Genomic DNA, 18,346 nt, shown 5'->3' on the forward strand with positions numbered 1-18,346 from the left:
CTGTCTGGCTGTGGCCTTCATTTATTAATTTGAACAGTATCTCTTGGTATGACTCTTATTTGGGGGGGAAGGATGTTAGTTAATGTGAAAATAAACTGTAAATGAGGCTTATACTGACCTGCAGTCACCACAGATTTCTCCTGATCCCAGTGAATTCACATGGAGGATAGGACCCTGAAACTAAAACTTAATAGCATTCTGTTTGAAGTTATGAATGCACATTAAGGGCTTTCTCTAGGTAGTCACTGCATATGTCAATTTTAATTTGTAGTTTTGATGCATTTGTCATTTGCCTTTCTGGTTAAAGACCCTTAAAATAGCCTCTCTCTAAGGCTACTGGTGGTCTTCGGTATATGAAATACTAATGGCTTTTGGAATAACATTCAGAACCACAATTAAACTTTTAGACCTTTCTCCTCTATTAAAACCATTTTGTTTCCTGTTCCCATGTTCTATTCCAATACTGCTGAACTTGATGGTGTTCCATAGCACCTTTCATCTAAGGATCAAAATCGGGGTAGTCAACAGGCAGATCAGAAACATCTGCAAGTCCAGGTTTGAACAGACCTTGAAATCTCTTTACTTATTTTCTCTGGTGTCTGGAATTTGACTGTAACTTGATCAAGAAATTTGGACCTTGATAAAAAATAGACTACCCTGATCTAAATGCTCCACAAACTGGTAATCAATCCCATGGATCCAGAATCGTGACCTGTTTCAAACCTCATTCCTCAAAAATAGTTCTGCAGTCCACTCTCATGTATACAAAACTTGATCAGTCGTGACCCTGTCTCAGACTCTTTTTAAATATCAGTTTACAAATTAACTGGGTCAGAGTTGACTATTTGCAGGAAATCTTTAAAATACCAGGGAGTGGTGTTCTATAGTGATTCTGCTTTAACAAATAATGGGGCTGATGACTATACGCATTTTTGCTTGTCTAAACTACAGTGTACATGTGTCTGAATCAGCTTAAGAGATCACTTTCTCAAACTACACACATTCTTGATGGAGATCAGGACATGCGGTTGAAGTGTGGTGCAACTTAATGCATATACCGGCTAGCTAACTTTGATTACTTAAAAGGGCTACCACCTGCTGTGACGTAATTTGTGTGCAAAGTACAGAAAATCCCAAAGGAGCTGGGGGGGGGGGACGTTTTTTTTTTTTTTTTTTTTTTTTTTTTTTTTTTTTTTTTTTTTTTTTTGGTAAAGTAGGCATAGCAATGTAATTTGAGCTGGTGTTAAATGAGCTGTACACTAAATCTTGTAGCTGTCTTTTAGACAATTTTGTACATAACTCCACATTTTCTCTAACACAAAACATTACAATAATTCAGTCCTAGCTGCCTTACTAGCACAATTGTAAAAGTTTTTATGACTAGCTCTAAAAGAAAATTGAAAATTCCAGTCACCCTTCCACAGGGCAGCAATATTAAATAAATGCATAAGACCCTTTACCTCTCACAGAAGGTGTATTAGGTAGCAACAATCTGCTAAAGTCTTAGATGATTACAACTGCTTGTTCTAACCCCCCAGCAAGAAAAACATCACTAATGTTCATCTTAAACTCTCGGTCCCTGAAACTTCTACCTGTTGCAAGTAATTTAAAATAGAATTTCTTGGAGTTTTGTAACCTTAAAAACAGCAGAGTCCTGTGGCACCTTATAGACTAACAGATGTATTGGACCATGAGCTTTTGTGGGTGAATACCCACTTGCATCCGATGAAGTGGGAATTCACCCACGAAAGCTTATGCTGCAATAGATCTGTTAGTCTGGATCTGTAAAAGCGACAAAAAGAGTCCTGTGGCACCTTATAGACTAACACAGCTACCCTTCTGATACTTGTAACCTTAAGTTTACTTCCAACCAAGTACGTTCTATTAATCTCCCTACGTAGTCATCTGTCTTGCTGCTGCAAAACATTTAAACATCGAGCAGGCAGTAGAAAATTCTTTGACATTCAGAAAGACTATTGTTTAAATATATCCCTGATATAAAAGACAAATTGAACATTTGTAAGTTCAGTATTGAAATATTTTTTCACTGTTGATACTCGAGCAAAAAGCTGCCACTGTAACATGTATCTGTTTTTGTATGTGCATGTTCTTCAATATCCTATCTTAAAACCTTTGTTAAGTCTGCAGCCATCTTAGTATTGAGTGTAATTAACTGTTTTAAGTACACAGTATATGAGCCTTCCCTACACACCACTTAAGAGGTTAATGTAAGTAGGCCTAATCAGTCACCTATCTTCTGCAAGCTGGAAGAGGCTTGGGGAGGGGATACCACACAATCTTTAGGAATCAACACCAACCTTCCCTCCCACCCGCTTATGGTGATGAGAAAAAGTGCCTGTATGGTGACCTCTCCCAAGCCTTACGTGGTTTGGGGATGGTGGTAGGGGGAGGCTAAAACATTTCTGCAGGCTACTGCGAGCTCTTTGACATAACCCTATGGTGGGAAATAGGAGCTAGCTACTGTCTGAAGCTGCCAACAAGCCAAAATGTAGTTTCTGAAAAATCTTGTGTGGCAACTTTAAAATAAGTCCCATTGTTCTGCTTATTCCTTAGATATTAAACAGAGAAGCTCAATGAACCATCTTCTATGTTGTTTGCCATTTGGACTGTGATAATGCTGGGTTTGTGGGGGGTAGGAGGGAGGCATTGTGGTTAGGAACCCAATATGGTAGGGACTGTACAAACCCATAACAAAACCAGACTTGCCCATTAGAAGAACTGTTGAGATTTTTTGGGATGTCAAATCATGTACCTAACTGATCTTAAATAAATCCAACCTTTCCCATAAAGATAATCTACCATCTTAAGACCAATATTTCATTGTGTTTGATTTATAGAGGGAGGGGGTGCAAAATTCAGGTTATAATGTCAACTTGAGTGCAAATTTAAAGGGACACTTGTCAAGCTGATTTTTTTTAATAGAGTACTCTTGAAAAAAATAGGGCCTTAAGAGGTTGTTTTTAACAAGGGGTTTTCTTCATTATTTGTATTGCAGTAGCTAGTAGCTCTGGTCATAGATTAGGACCTCATTGTACTAGGCATTTTATACACAGAAAAAAAGACTAGTCTTGGCTCTGCTTTTAATATTTAGAAGGGTCTTTTTGGTGGACCCATATGCAACATTACCAAAAATGCTTGCAGACACTCCTCCACCATCATATACTCTTTTATCTATGTATGTGTTGTTTGTAGCCTCTGCAATTTCAATTTACTGATAAATACTCTTGCAAAGCTCTGAAAATGTGCTGTCGACCAAACAGAATAACTGATTATATAACTGATGAGAGAGAAAAGAAGGGGGAAGTAATATCTTTTACTGGCCCAATGTCTGCTGGTGAAAGACAAGTGTTTGAGCTTACTCAGAGCTCTTCTTCAAGTCTGGGAAAAGTACTCATAGTGTCAAGTCTACGTACAAGGTGGAACAGACTGTTTAGCATATGTAGGTAACACATGTTGTAATAGACCACTCAAGGGAAAGTGGGGAGTTAACACTGCTGCAGTAATAGGACAAAAAAGGAGGGTCAGTGGATTATAGATTGAATTTATGGCTCATTAAAATAATGTCTTTACTGTGTCCATGATTTTTAGTCTAAAAGTTGTGAGTTTAAGCTCCCAGGTTTGTATTTTGAAGGTGTTATGCAGATTTCCTTTGAGGATGAGGTCATAATTGACTGAAAAAAAAAATCAAACATTTTGTTCTTTAACCTCAGAGGAATTTTAGGTGCTACATAGTATAGTATAGTGCTATAGTATCTATTATAGTTAAATTTTTCAGATGGAAATATGATTTGAGTTGACAATGTCTGACCCATTATGGAGTGCTTACTGCCATTTAATGATCAACAGGCGTTAGACACCGCAATAAGACTATTAAATGTGAACTATAGATGTGATTTTTGCATTGAATTGAGCTGTTGCATTAGGTACACCTCTACCCCGATATAATGTGACCCAATACAACAGGAATTCGGATATAACGTGGTAAAGCAGTGCTTCAGGGGGGCGGGGCTGTGCACGCCGGTGGATCAAAGCAAGTTTGATATAATGCGGTTTCACCTATAAAGCGGTAACATTTTTTGGCTCCCAAGGACAGCGTTATATCAAGGTAGAGGTGTATAATTAAAATCAGTGTTTACATTAACTAAAGGAAACAGTTTAAATTTATAGCAGTAAGTTTTTTCTGTATTGTTTAAGGGCATAAACATTTTACTTCAAAGAGCAGACTTGTAAGTGAAGATCCTATTATTTTCCCCATTGCATTTTAGGAATCATAGCCTGAGGAAATTTCATTGCCCTGTTAACTGTATGACTCTCACTAATGTTAATTAGATTCAGGTGTCCAGAAACTTAGTTCTGGTGATAACGCTAACATTTTGTTGTATGCATACTTTGCATTGCAAGTAGCTTTTATTAAATTTTATAAATGTGTAAATCTTGTGGTTGCATTTTAAGGAGCTATAATTCTGATATTATTCAGCACCTCTGTTTAGCAGTCAGCAATGTTTAAATTACATAACATTTTCCTGCTTCATTTATAAAGCTTGCCTTACTGTCTTGGATCAACCACAAAGATGCTTTTTAGTACTATAGTTGCTGGAATTTTCTAATAAGAATGCAAAATGTTTTAGCTAATGTTTTGTATTTTATTTAAAGGGACATTGTCAACTTAAAAATCACAGTTTTTGAAATTGTAAGTGCTAGTATGTTCAAATATTACTTAAGAATTTAATAAATTAGAGATTAGAAGAGAACTATATTTTTATAATCAATTTGTTTTAGGTATTTAGCAGGATTTTGTGTGTAGTCATTTTCACTGGTTTTCCACTGTCTAGTCCATTTTCCATATTGCTTGTGGGTTTTTTGTACAGTAACATTAGAGGAAAAAAACATTTTCTGGTAGCATGAGACACAGACTTTGTCTTCAGTCTAATTTTGAGTTGGACATACACGTCAGTATAGCATGACCATGCTGCAGAACAGCAGTTGAATACCCGACATATGCAGTCACACATGGCGTCAGTACTGGCGCTGTATTCAATTCTGAAATGCAAAGATTTCTGGGTACATACTCTAGAGTTCACTTTCAGAGGACATGGGTATGTGGCAACATGTCTTACCCCTATGGAGATTGTTGGCAGAAATGGTCTAGGCCCACAAAATTGCCAGGACACAAACTGGTGCTCTGTTACCTCCTTGTGCTGCAAGGAGGTAATCTGCTTGTCTTAACAACTGGGAGTGGCAGCTGCTGTTTTTTATTGAAACAATAATTCTTTGGCATGCCTGCAGAAGCTACCACAAAAATAGGGTGGAGGTGGCATTTTGCCTGGGGAAGGCAGGGACTTGCTGATACAAGCACAAGGCAAAAAGGCCAGCACTATGCAGATATGGCGGCATGGACCCAGCAAATGCTGTCTTTCATGGCAGACATCCCCAGGCACACTAGGCAGACTGCTGCTTCTGGATCAGGGTCACAAGCACAGAGTGGTGAGACTACATTGTGAAACACAGGCCAGCAGGGTCAGGGTCCAGAGCTTTTGTATGAGGAAAGTACATTCATTGAGCTGTACAAAGCGTTCACCAGCCCCTGTCTTCCCTAGGCAAAACGTGTTTTGGGCAGTCCAGCCAGCATTACGAAGTTGAAAAGATGGGCAGAACATTAACAGGTGTAAGCAAGAATATAACAGTGCAAAATATTGAAGCAAAGAGCAAAATATACTGAAAATATTGATGTGCACTGTTACATCTAATGGAACTGTACATCTTCAAGATACCAGTTTGTTCCTCTGTGTAGGAATAGAGGCAGAACACCGCAGCTACTGCTGATGGTGTGCAGTGCTATGGCTCATTGACTTGCTCTCCAGCTCCCACACCTAGACTCGTACATATGCTGGAAGATATGGTGCAATGGAAGTGAAGTGATGGGACTGGACATGGGGGTTGGGCAGTAGAGCTTAGAACTGACTGGCTCATAATCCCAAACAGTCTCTCAGACGTCCCTTTGAAATGCCATATCTTGCTCCCTCATCTCCCTATCATGGCAAAGACACTGTCACCATCTTTTCAGCCAGAATTCAGATCTCCTCTGTCACTATGTTCTCCTTTTTTTCATTTTGCAGCCCTCCCTTGGCCCTCCTGCTGTTGCTGAACTCCATTTTGTGATGCTGGTCTTACTGCCTGGAGAGTACCAGCTCTTCCGTTGTTGGGCTCTTAGGCTGTATAGCCATTAGCTCACAGAGAGCAGTCTCTTAGGTGTCCTCTCCTCACTCACTACATCCAAGCGTCTTGTGAAAGTTCTTAACAAACAAACAAAAAGTCTGAGTCTCAATGTAGTTTTACATCCTTCCTGTGTAATTTGGAAAAAGAAATTGTAACTTTTATCTCATGCCATTCCATTCACTGCCTTGCTGTGATTGCTAGCTTCTGCCAGATTACAAGCTTGGTTAAAGCACGTTCCTAGAAAAAAAAATGGTGAGTACCGCAACCTTCCCATTAAGCAAAATTTTCACTGAAATAGGGGAGACTTCCTGAGAGGTGGGTGGGAAGATCAGTCCTGATGAAGCAGCAGCATTGGTGATTATTTCAAGTGTGGTCTATGCTGCTGTGATGTTAGGTGATATGATCCTGTTGGAGATCCTGGTCTGGAAGGGGAGAGCAGATATTCCAGGGCTCGGACTGGAAACCTTCTGATTGTGCAAGGGAAATCTTTCTGTGTTTTGTAGTAGCTGAACTTCAAAATGGCCGGAGGGGATTTGTGAACTACGGGGGAGGCAAAGGGAGGCCTGCCTTGCACAGGTATAGACCACAGGTATAACGGAACTCTGACTTTACATTAACAATAATGGTTGTGCCCACATTACCTGGCTGAGATGCTATATCCTCCACTGGTTCTTCCATGAAAGGCTCCTCTACTCTACTGTGCTTACTGGAGTTTGGTTTACCAAAGAGATCCTGGGATTTGGGACCGAGGTCTTCTCCGGGCTGGCTGTTCACAACCAAGAGGGTGGCTTCTGTGTCTTTACAGACAACCAAGCTTGCACCCATCCTGATGTCACAGATGAGCATAGGCTGAAATGAGAACTGCACACAGGACGATGCTTAGAACACCATTCAGTGCCTCATAAAACGGGCAGCTCTCAGGTGGCATGGGGCTTGGAACTGTTATTCTTGGCCCTCCAACCTTGAGCCCATTCATCTTCTCCCTGCTCCATTGTCCGGTCCAGTTGATCCCATGATTGGCCAACAGTTTTGGGGCTATGGCATCTTATAGGTGGGCAGTTCTCACTCCAGGCCAAAGGTCAACCAAGGTTTTAGTATCATCCTTTGGCCAGGTGGCAGTATGCCTGGCAAGCATTTTTCTCACTGTTGTGTTGGAGACCAGAGATGACAAAAGTTGAAGGTACTTCTAACAGTGTCGGTCCAAAGATGCTGAGTAGAATTATAGGAAGGTAGCCAGCTTCCAGGTCAGTGACAGAGCACAGGTAGATGGTAAGATAGAGCATAGGATTAGGTGCTCTGAGGACTTCTGGAAAGGGATTGGTGGACCATTATTGATTGTTGTGACTGGTCGTAGCTGCACATTTTCACTGCAGACATTTAAAGTTAGCAAAAAGCAGCAAGCTAACATGTGGCTTAGCCCATACCAAAAAACATTGCCAAAACCGTATGGCAAGATTATGATATAACTGGAGGGTGATGGTGTCTGACTATGGAGTGTGTTAACAAGAAAAGTTGTGATTCACAACAAGTTAATTCTCTAGAGAAGACAAAGCCCAGGTTACAGTGTGGAGCATGACAACTACCTTTTGGCCAACAAGTGAAAAAACTGGGAGCAATCAAGAATTATTTTACATTTTTATAAAACTCCTACATATATATTATAACCTTTATCCCCCATGATCTCAAAGTACTTTACAAAGTACAAAGGTTGTTTGCAGGGTTGTGTTAGGCCTAGGATGTTAGAGAGACAAAGTGAGTGAGGTAATATCTTTTACCAGACCAACTTCCGTTGGTGAGAGAGACAATGTTTTGAGTTTACAAAGATGTCACTTCACCAGCCATTGTGTAGAGCCCAGCAACATGGTTCTGGAGAGTAAGTGAAGAATGCTACCTTTAACTGAAAATAAAGGGGAAATTTAGCGAGACAAAGTAGAATTACTGAGGATGCAGTTTGGTTGTGACACTCAAGCTACTTTCGCAGATGTATAACTGGATCTTTAATTATCATTAATTTGTATTACCATAGCCCCTAAGAGCCCGTCATGGACCTGGACCCCACTGTGCTTCTAGGCATTGTACACAGAACAAAATGATGGTGCCTGCCCCAAAGACAATGTAAATTAAATTACCACAAAAGGGTCAGGATGTCGGTTTTAAATTTCATCTAAAGTGCACTTTCTTGAGCCATTCCCCCCATTATTTTCAGTACCAACCATTCGACAATCGTTAACTAAACTAGCGACAGCTCTGAAGATCCCCCTTCCACCCACCTGGCTTCGCGGGCTTCGCTTAGCGTCCTTCCCTTCCCGCTAACCTGTTACTTATCGCTTCCGGCCACACAGACACTACGGATCCCGTCCTCCGAGCCAATCAGCGCCCTGTCGATCACGTGACCTCTTTTCCTCGGGCGGGGGGATGTCAATGAGTTATCGCGAGAAGGGACGGAGGCCTGTTGGGGACCCGGCCTTTAATGTGCGGTTCGACCCGTCTACCCGGGGTGAGTTTATAAACAGAGCGCGGCAAGGGGGAGCCCGGCAGCGCCTCCGTGGCGTTGTAGTGGGGTTTGTGCGCGGCGGCGCTTCAGCCGTAGTGGGCGGGTGACGGGGGCGGCACAGCCTTGGCTAGGTGGGGGTGCCCGGGAGGCATTAACATGGCGTCGCCGCTCTCTACAGAGGCCCCCGCCCCCACCGCGGCCTATGGCCCCCGCTGCCCGTAGAGCCGCGGGGTTCGGGCCGGAGCCAGCGCGGAGAAGACCGTTACCTGCCCCCGAGGTAGGCTAGTCCCCGCGGCTGCCCCAGGGAGAGGCTGGAGAGCAGGGCGAGGCTCCTTTCCCGGAGGCGGGCTGCCCTGACAGGTACAGCAGGTTCCCACCCCGTCCCTGGGGGCGGAGGGGCTGATGGGTGTAGCGAGGCCTATCCCTCCCCCTGCTGCTGAGGGGGCCGAGCCAGCCGCTCTTCGCCTGTGCCTGCCCTGGGTAAAGCGGAGGGAGATGGAAGACCCCAGGTGCCCCTCAGCAGCTGCCAAGAGGGGAGAGCTGTCCTACCGTAGGGGGGCTGCGTGGCCTGTGTCTGTTTCCGGCCTGGCCTGGGTTGTGGTGGTCAGTTTGGTGAGTGGGAGCTGGACACTCTGTTGCCAATTGTGTGTTTTTCCTTTAGTGTCCTCTCAATAGCTATAGCCTCTTACCTACTTGTGGCCCACCAAGAAGACGTTTTATGTGAGGCAGCAGTGGTGTCCAGATATTCAAAGCATGATGGTTGTATTCTAGGGCTTGAAAAAATTCCCTGGTGCGACCCTCTCTTGCCTCAGGATTAAGTTTGCTAATTGGAGGTACGGACTTCCTGTACTGCCACTTCCCACCACCTATTTAATTTACATTGCAACCTCTTGTTTTTTCCCCACTTATAAAATAATTCTGGTCTTGCAAATAAAATCAGCTGGGATACGCCTATCTCACATGTATTCTGGTTGCCTTTTCTTCATCCCCCCCTCCATGGACCCTCCCGAATAAATTGTTTGTTGTTTCCAAAAATAGACATTTTGAACTTTTTCTTTGACCCCACAATTAATGGGTTTTTGGGTTTCCCCACCTTTAACTAGTAAATTCTAGGCTGTCCACTTCTCCATATAAATGATTCTGGGCTTTTTGTTTTCTCCCTTCCACCCTCCACTCCCTTTAGCAAAAACTTGGTTAAAATCTCCCTTATATCCAAGTGAGTGAATTTGGATTTTATTCCTTCTATTGCCCCAAGCTGTCTTTGAGTGCAAGAGTTTAGTAGGACTAAAACAAACAAAAATAGCCTCTTATGTGGCTACTGAGAATATCCACACTTACATTAGATATAAATTATCATGCTTTAGAGCAGTGGTTTTCAAGCCTGTGGTCCTGTGGGTGGGGGAGGTGCAGACTATGTCTAAAATTTCCAAAGGGATCTGCACCTCCATTTGAAAGCTTTTAGGAGTCTGCAAATGAAAAAAATAGTGAAAACTACTGCCTTAGAGTATAAGACAGCCACTAGCAGATGGGATGAGGGAAAAAATCCCCTATGGGCAGGTTATTCCATAACTGTCAAATGCAGGATTTCTTGAACCTTTCTCTAAAGTATTGGTAGTGGCTATTATCAGAGGCCCCAATATGGAAAACACTTATGCATATGCTTAACTTTACTACTAGCAATAGCCCCATTGATTTAAAACAAATGTTTGCAGAACTGGGGCTAGAGTGAGGATGTTGGATTAGGTAGAACACTGCTCTGATCTGGTAGTTATAACATCTACTAAAACACCATTGTGAAAATAACACTTAGCATTTATATAGCATATTACAGATTCAAAGGGCCTCATTGCAATGTGTGAAGTTTAAAAAAAACAAAAAATACACTAAACTTTACTGGAGTTCCTTGTTCATTAAAAGTTATTGACAGAAATTTAAATGAATAATAATAAAAATGCATTTTTGGAGGGTTGAGTGGGCAGCTTGTTTATTATCATTTTATATTTGGGTATTTAAAGTTGTGCATTAATATTTTGATCTTCACTGCACACACAATATCTTTATCATGATTTGGAGATCAGTAAGCCTAATTTTGTTGGTATTCTTACTAGGAATTTTTGTAGCCATACCGATTTCGCCATATATTCTTCTTTGTACTCAGAAATTGTCTTATTTGATTGCGTTAAATCTTTTGGGTTCACTGCTGCTCCCGCACCAGTATAACCTAATCTGTTTGGTTTTGTATAGGATATATCCAGTGAATACTGTATTACCTTAACTTTTGACATTCAGCTGTGTTTCCGATGTTCCTATTATGTCAAGAATTTTTTCCATTTTTATCCATTCTAGTTTCTTTGGTAGTCTTTTCTTTTGTTTAAGCTTCTTGTCTGTAGGTATTTAAGACCAAAAATAAAAGCTATGTGCCAATCTTTAACTCTTAGCTGACACACATTGCTTTTCTGAAATTGGATCTGATCTCCGTCTGATCAACATTTTTTAAAACTGGAGGCACGCCAAATTCCCACTTAAAAAGAACCCAGTGAAGACTTTCACAGTAACAAGCACGGTATGGTTCAGTATTATATAGTAATACTTACTGAAGTCATCAAGTGGTGTGCATTTGCTAGCTTATATAACTGCACAATCTTATTAGTTAGCCCTGTCATCTCTTCAACCATCCCTTGTTGCTTGTTACTCTCACTTGTTACATCTTGTCTTAAATTAGACTGTGTGCTGTTATGAGCAGGTAATGCTTTCCTACACATACGTCCACCTAGCAGAAAGGGTCCCTGCTCCTTCTTGGAGTTGTAGGATGTTACTGCAGTACATATAATAAATAAAAACAACTTTGTATAATGCCAAATGTAGATTCTCCTGGTGTTAATGGGACACTGTTAACCTACCAATCACACTTCTATCTGAAATATCTTTACCGATGTTACAAGAAATACCTATGAAATCCTGGCCCTATCAAAGTCAATGAGAGTTTTGCCATTGGCTTGAGTAAGGGCAAGATTCACGCTCCATGACTTAGGGCACAGCTGTAGCTATGCCACTGTAGTGTAGGCTAAGTCTACATTTAAAATTCTACAGTGGCACAGCTGCATTGCTGTAGCACTTATTGCAGCATCAGGAGGGATTCTCCCATCACTCTGGGAGAATAGCTAAGGGTTGTAACTAAGTTGATTGAAGAATTCTTCCTTCGACGTAGCACTGCTTACATGCAGCTTTCAGGGATGTGAATTTTTCACACCCCTGAGAGATGTAGTTAAGCTGATGTAGCTTTCTATTGCAGACCAGCCCATAGACAGCCGCTGCAGCGACAGAAAGGGTTTTTCCATTACTATAGTAAATCCACCCCATCAACAAACAGTAGCTCGGTGGATGGAAGAATAGTGGTGTTTATGCCAGGGCTTAATCATATCTTGCTGCAATGTAGCTTGGTCAACATAAATTTTAGATGAGGATCAAAGAACCATAGGGTAGAAGGGACTGGAGGAGTCATCTAGTTTAACCCCTGCCAAGATGCAAGATTTGGTATGTCTAAACCACCCAAGACAGATGGCTATCCAGCCTCCTTTTGAAAGCCTCCAGTGAAGGAGCTTCCATGACCTCTCTATGCAGTCTGTTCCATCGTCCCATTGTTTTTAAAGCTAGGAAGTTTTGGCTTTGACTGAGTCCAAGAAATGTAGAACGTTTCTGTCTGTAGGTAAACGCAGACAAGTTTAACAAAAGAGCGCTCAAAGTGGTCAATTATATTATTTTGGTAAAGACACTTATAAAGTCTACTGTTTTGTATAACAGAAATCTTACCAGTGAAACAGTTCTTCATGACAAAAACTCAGAAATGATTATTTGTATCAAATTCATAGCTATATGATGGTGTGAAACAATGTAGACGTGAACCAGTTTTCTGGCTTTATTAATAAAGTTGAAACAGTAAAAATGACTTAGCATTATTGTAGTGACAAGATAAATTTTCATTTTTGATTAATTGAATTTGTGAGAAATTTTGAGATTTAAGAACCCGGACAGGTGAATTCAGAAGATTGATCGTAATTAACTTAGAAAAGAATATTATTCTGGAAATGTCTGAGAGAACTAAAATTTTATTTTTGCCAAACTGTAAGTAACCTTTTGTTTCCAGATTCAGCTAATTATGTAGTCTATCATATTGATGTTGTAGTAGCTTCAGTAACAGCAGAAACAGAAATATTTAGAACAGTAATGTTTTTAAGGACATGAAATACACTTTAGAAGACAATATAAATGTATTTAAACTTATTTTTATATCCTGTCACCCAAACTCACATTTGCTTACTTATTTAATCCTTCCCTATATTTGTATCAGTATTAGTAATTTGACTTTTTCATAATACCATCAAAAAAGCCCCCCCCCAAATAAAAATTATTCCTTGCATATTGCCTGCAGTGTTTACCCTTCCACTTGCCTTTCACACAGAAATTTTGCCTTTATTCCAGCTCTGTCCCTGTCTCACCAAAGTCATACTCTCCTTGTTCTTCTCGGAAGAGGTGTTGCTCATTCATCAGTAGTTAATATCCATTCCAGTAGGTGTCGCGCGCCGGTGCACAGTTCGGTCGAGACTTTACCCTAGAACACTCGGTGGCGGCAGGGCGCCCTGGAGTGGCGCGTCATGGCGCTGATATTAATGCCCTGCCGGCCGACCGCTCCTCAGTTCCTTCTTACCGCGTGTCGGTCGTTGGACTGTGGAGCACAGACTACTGTTCCACCTCCTAGCATTCTCAGTATCTCTTGAATTTGTATATCTGTTGAACTTTTAAATAGTACTTAGTAGTTAGTTTTTCATTCTTTAGTATCGTTTGTATTAGTAGTTGGGATTCGGGCTTAGCTCCCTACCCCGGTACCGGCTCATGCCGGGTCGCGGGCTTAACGTGCGTGGCTGCCGCGCCGATGCCCAGGCGACCCGCACGATTTTGTCTGAAGTGTCTGGGCATCCTACCTGACAGACGATGCAGATTTGTAAGGTTCAAGCCCGGCAAAAAAGAGAGGGACTTTCGCTTAAACAGTTGCTCATGGAGGCAGCGCTCACTCACGTCCTCGGCACCGCCCGGGCAGGGCGCTCTCGGCACCGCCTATAACGCTCGAAGAAGACACCTCACCAGTCTCCGGCACCTACTCCAGCTCGCCCGCTTGCGCTCTCTGAGAGGCAAAAGCGTAAGTCCTGCGCCACACACCCCAGCCCACAGTCAGAGCGCTTGCTCACACACAGACCGCGGCCAGACTCTTCTGCGCGCCTCGAGGTCTGTAATTGCTGTTGATTCGGCCTCGGAAACGGCCTCGAATCTGGTGCTATTGGCTCCCCGGCGTGTGCCGCGGTTGAGCTTGATTGTGCCTTCGACCCCGGAGCGTTCTTAGCCGACGAGACCTCACTTGCAATGGCAGAGCCTGAGCTGCCTGCGCCCAGCACCGCCGGTGGGAGTCCCAACATTCTGGGCAAGCCGGCTTTCGTGAGACCTCCTCACCCAGCACCGTGGGACTTCGTTCAGGTCGAGTCCCGCCGGCGGTCCCGGTCTCCCCATCGCACTCGGATCCCGGTCGCGCGCAAACGTACTGACCTTCCAAGGTCCGGCCGTTGCCTCAGACGGCGTGCTCGCGTCGCTCCAGTCCGTCGCTGTCGAGCCTTAGGGCGCGTTCCAGATCTCGGCCGGTCCCGACGCCAGTCTCAGAACGGTCTCGGCACCGGAGGCTCCCGGCATCCGGGTCGCGACCTCCTGGCACCCTCACCGGGCTGGTAGTAGTTCGGTCGCATTCGCCGAACAGGCGGGATCCAGGTCACCGTCCCGCACCGCGGACGCGACTCAACTGGCCATCGAGCTGATCTCTCACTCTGCGCCGCCTTGGCATCCGCCTTGCCTTCCTCCCATGCGACCTCGGCATCTATTGGATTGGAATAAGATAGCTATGGCCTTTGGACAGTGCGGCTTACCACCAGAGCCAGGGGCGTCACCAGCCGCCGCCTCGCTCTGTTCCCTCCGACAAAAGGGCACCTGAGTCCACGGTGAGCAGACCACCTCCAGAAACTGTGGAGCAGCTCCCAGCCCGGGACACTCACCCTGAACAAGCTGTAGATGCCCCACAGGACCAAGAGTCTCTTCAAGACCCTTTGGTCCCGGGAGTCTCGTCGTCATCTTCCCCAGACGAGGCTGTGGCGGGAACATCTACATCAGGGCCACCACCTGTCGACCTCAGGGCTCACCAAGACCTACTATGCTGGGTTGCTTTAAATATAAACTTACCCATAGAGGAGGTCCCTGAGGTGCATGACCCAGTGGTCAGCATCCTTTCGGCGGAGGCCCCAACACGCGTAGCGCTCCCCTTCATTCGTTCCATCCAGGCACGAGCCCATGCAATCTGGCAGACCCCGGCTTCGGTGCCTCCCACGGCTAAAGAGGTTGAGCGCAAATACATGGTCCCGTCCACAGGGTACGAATACCTCTATGTCCACCCTCTGCCTTGCTCGTTGGTGGTCCAATCAGTCAACGAGTGAGAGCGGCATGGCCAACAAGCCCCTGCGCCCAAGTCTAGAGAGGCCAGGCTCATGGACCTCCTGGGCAGGAAGATCTATTCTGCTGGGGGTCTCCAGCTCCGAGTCGCCAATCAACAGGCCCTACTGAGCCGTTACAGCTTCAATACTTGGGAGGCAATGGGAAAATTTACTGAGCTTCTCCCACAGGACTCCCGCCAGGAGTTCTCGGCGCTCCTACAGGAAGGACAAAAGGTGGCGAGGACCTCCCTTCAGGCCTCCTTAGATGCAGCGGACTCTGCGGCTAGAACTCTTGCATCAGGGGTCGCTATGAGGCGTATTTTGTGGCTGCAAGCGTCCGGGTTACCACCGGAGCTCCAGTACACGATACAGGACCTACCCTTTGACGGCCAGGGTCTCTTCTCTCAGAAGACAGACCCTCGCCTCCAAAGTCTTAAAGACAATCACGTAATAAGCGCTCGCTGGGGTGCAACAGTGCAAATCAAAGGCGGCCCTTCGTCCCAAGCCGACGGTTTCTACCCGGCCGAGACAAGATTCCCGGCGTAGAGGCAGGACTTGTAGACGCCAGTCTGGCCCTCAAGGGTAACACTCCGGTCCCGCAAACCAGCGCGGACCGAAACCTAGCTTTTGAAGGTGCTCGAGAGCACCGTACCGATTCTCCCAGAATCCCGCTCAGTTTTTCAACGCCGCCGCTTCTCCGCCTGTCCAGCTAACATCAGACCGCTGGTCCTCAGCACGTGAAGGGGCTACCGTCTTCAGTTATTTCGAGCGCCTCCACCCCTCCTCGTCCTCTTCGGGACCCTCTCACGAGCAACTCTCCTACAGGAAGTTTCGAAGCTCCCACATTGGGGCCATAGAGAAGGTCCAGAGGCCATGAGAGGCGGAGGTTCTATTCAGTACTTCCTGATCCCAAGCGAAGGCGGCTCCGCCCATCTTAGACCTGCGAGGTCCGAACAAGTAATCAAGAGCCAAGTCGCCATGGTATGCCTGGAAACATATTCCTTCCCTTGCCCGGAGATGGTATCTGCTCTCGACATGAGAGACGCATATTTCATATCGCGATCTCCACGCACAGGAGTTTTTCGTTCGTAGTGAACCGTCATACTACCAGTTTGCGGTTCGCCTTCGGCTCTCTCGAGTTTTTACTCGTGTATGGCAAGAGTTGCGGCTACTCCGTCGTCGCACATTCATGTTTCCTACCTCGACGACTGGTGATTCGAGGGCTTCCGAGCCCAGGTGACCGGGCACGTACAGTTCAAAGACCTGTCTCTGTGTAGGATTGATCATCAATCAGACAAATCCATCCTGCTCCGACCAGGAAATAGAATTCATAGGAGCATGCTTGGACTCCAATCGAGCAACAGCCAGATTGCCTCTCAAGATTCACACGATAGTTTCTCTCTCAGGGCTCCACGCTTTCCCACACCACGCCCACCGTCCTCGCCTCCGTCACATCGGCTGCGTGCATTTGTGACAAAGACGCGAGAACGCATGCACCCTGCAGCTCTGGCTCGCCTCAGTCTTCGGCCACCGAGGGATGCCCTGGACATGATAGTCACAAACCGTCACACGTACTGGGCTCCCAACTGGTGCTGAGACCGCCGGTGCGCCGTCGGCGCCGTCCGCGCTTAACCTCACTATCTGACGACGATGCTCCGCTCTGGTGGGGGCGCACACCTGGGATCTGCAGACCAAGGCTTGGTCCTACCAGAACTCCACCACATCAATGTCCGCGAACTAAGGGCTCCGGTTGCGTGCCAGGCATTCGCGAGCAGCTACAGGGCCGTTGTGTTGCCATTTTCAGACAACACAACGACCATGTATTATATAACAGCAGGAGAGAACACGATCTACCCTCTTTGCCAAGAGGCACATACAACTGTGGAATTTGTATAGCCCAGTCGATCGACTGATACTCCTTCCTCCCGGGTCCAGAATACATCTAAGTGGACCGCTCGAGCGATCGTTCCTGACACACGAATGGTCCATCCGTCCGGACGTCGTTTCTGTTTTCCCGGAGGTGGGCTTTCTCCAGATAGACCTATTCACCCAAGGAGAACAGGAAGTGCAGATGTCGCTCCCTGGGCCGCTCCCGGTCCCTCTCGGAACGCCTTCATTCCTGGACAAGGGTCTCCTGTATGCGTTCCACCTTTCCCCTTAATCCACAGGGTCCTGCCAAGTTGCGCAGAACAAGGCCAAGCTGATCCTGATCGCTCGCAGCGAGACACGTATGGAACATGCGCTGCGACTGTCCTGAGCCTCCAATACCATATTCTCTAACCCCGGACCTTATAACAAGATGGCAGGCTTGTCACCCAGACCTCCCGTCCTACACCTGAGCGCGGCTTCTGTCTGGTGAAACAAGTCTGAGCGCCAGTGCCCGCGAGTCAACAGGTCCTTTGGGTAGCAGGAACCCCTAAACGGCGACTTATCTCGCAAGTGGAAGCGATTCTCATTTGGTGTACACGGCATTCCATGTCCCTGATGCGGTTCCAGTCTGTCGTCCCGACTACTGTTGATCTAAGGCAGGCTAGCCTCTCTTCCATTAGGGTCCATCTAGCCGCAATCTCCACTTCCATCCTGGAGAGTCCGTACTTCCACCTTTTCACACCCTGTCGTTTCCAGATTCCTTAAGGATTGGAGAGACTGACCTCCGGTAAGCCTCCTTCCTACGTGGGATCAAACCTGGTGCTGTTAAACTCATGGGGCCCCCTTTTGACATTAGACCTGCTCTTTACCTTCATGGAAGACGTCCTTCCTGGTAGCTATCACCTCTCCAGACCGTATCTGAGCTCGTGCCGTTGGGTCGGACCCCACCTTCACCCATCTCAACAAAGATAGTAACAGAGCTACACAAGCCGCATGAGAACAGCCTGCCCCGAAGCTCTGTCCACCATTTCATTAATTCAGAATATTTTTCTGCGGTCTTTTCCGACTGCACAATCCCACGACAGCAGCTACACACTCTGGATGTCCGCCGGGCCCTCGCGTTCTACCAGCAGACTAAAGCTTCAGACGCTCGCCCCAATTATTCTTAGAGGGGCGAGCGTTGAAAGTCTCCTATAATTCCCAGCGAAATTTCACGGGGTAA

At 45.5% G+C, this 18,346-nt stretch overlaps 1 protein-coding gene across 9 annotated transcripts in view; it reads left to right on the forward strand.

Moving 5' to 3' along the window:
- Positions 1 to 8,627: 8,627 nt before the first annotated feature.
- The window catches only part of ATF2 (activating transcription factor 2), a 99,957-nt gene continuing 90,238 nt past the window's right edge, over positions 8,628 to 18,346 (forward strand). For 5 of the 9 annotated variants that reach the window (XM_075070092.1, XM_032784537.2, XM_075070096.1 and 2 more), the window contains exon 1: positions 8,628 to 8,734. The gene's annotated coding sequence lies outside the window, so the exon portion shown is untranslated. Of the gene's footprint in view, positions 9,344 to 9,392; positions 9,565 to 18,346 lie in introns of all 9 variants that reach the window. The other 4 variants (XM_075070089.1, XM_075070097.1, XM_075070093.1 and 1 more) reach the window with 3 other exon arrangements.

Source organism: Chelonoidis abingdonii, chromosome 10, assembly GCF_003597395.2.
Source record: "Chelonoidis abingdonii isolate Lonesome George chromosome 10, CheloAbing_2.0, whole genome shotgun sequence".
In the NCBI taxonomy this organism is placed as follows: domain Eukaryota; kingdom Metazoa; phylum Chordata; order Testudines; family Testudinidae; genus Chelonoidis; species Chelonoidis abingdonii.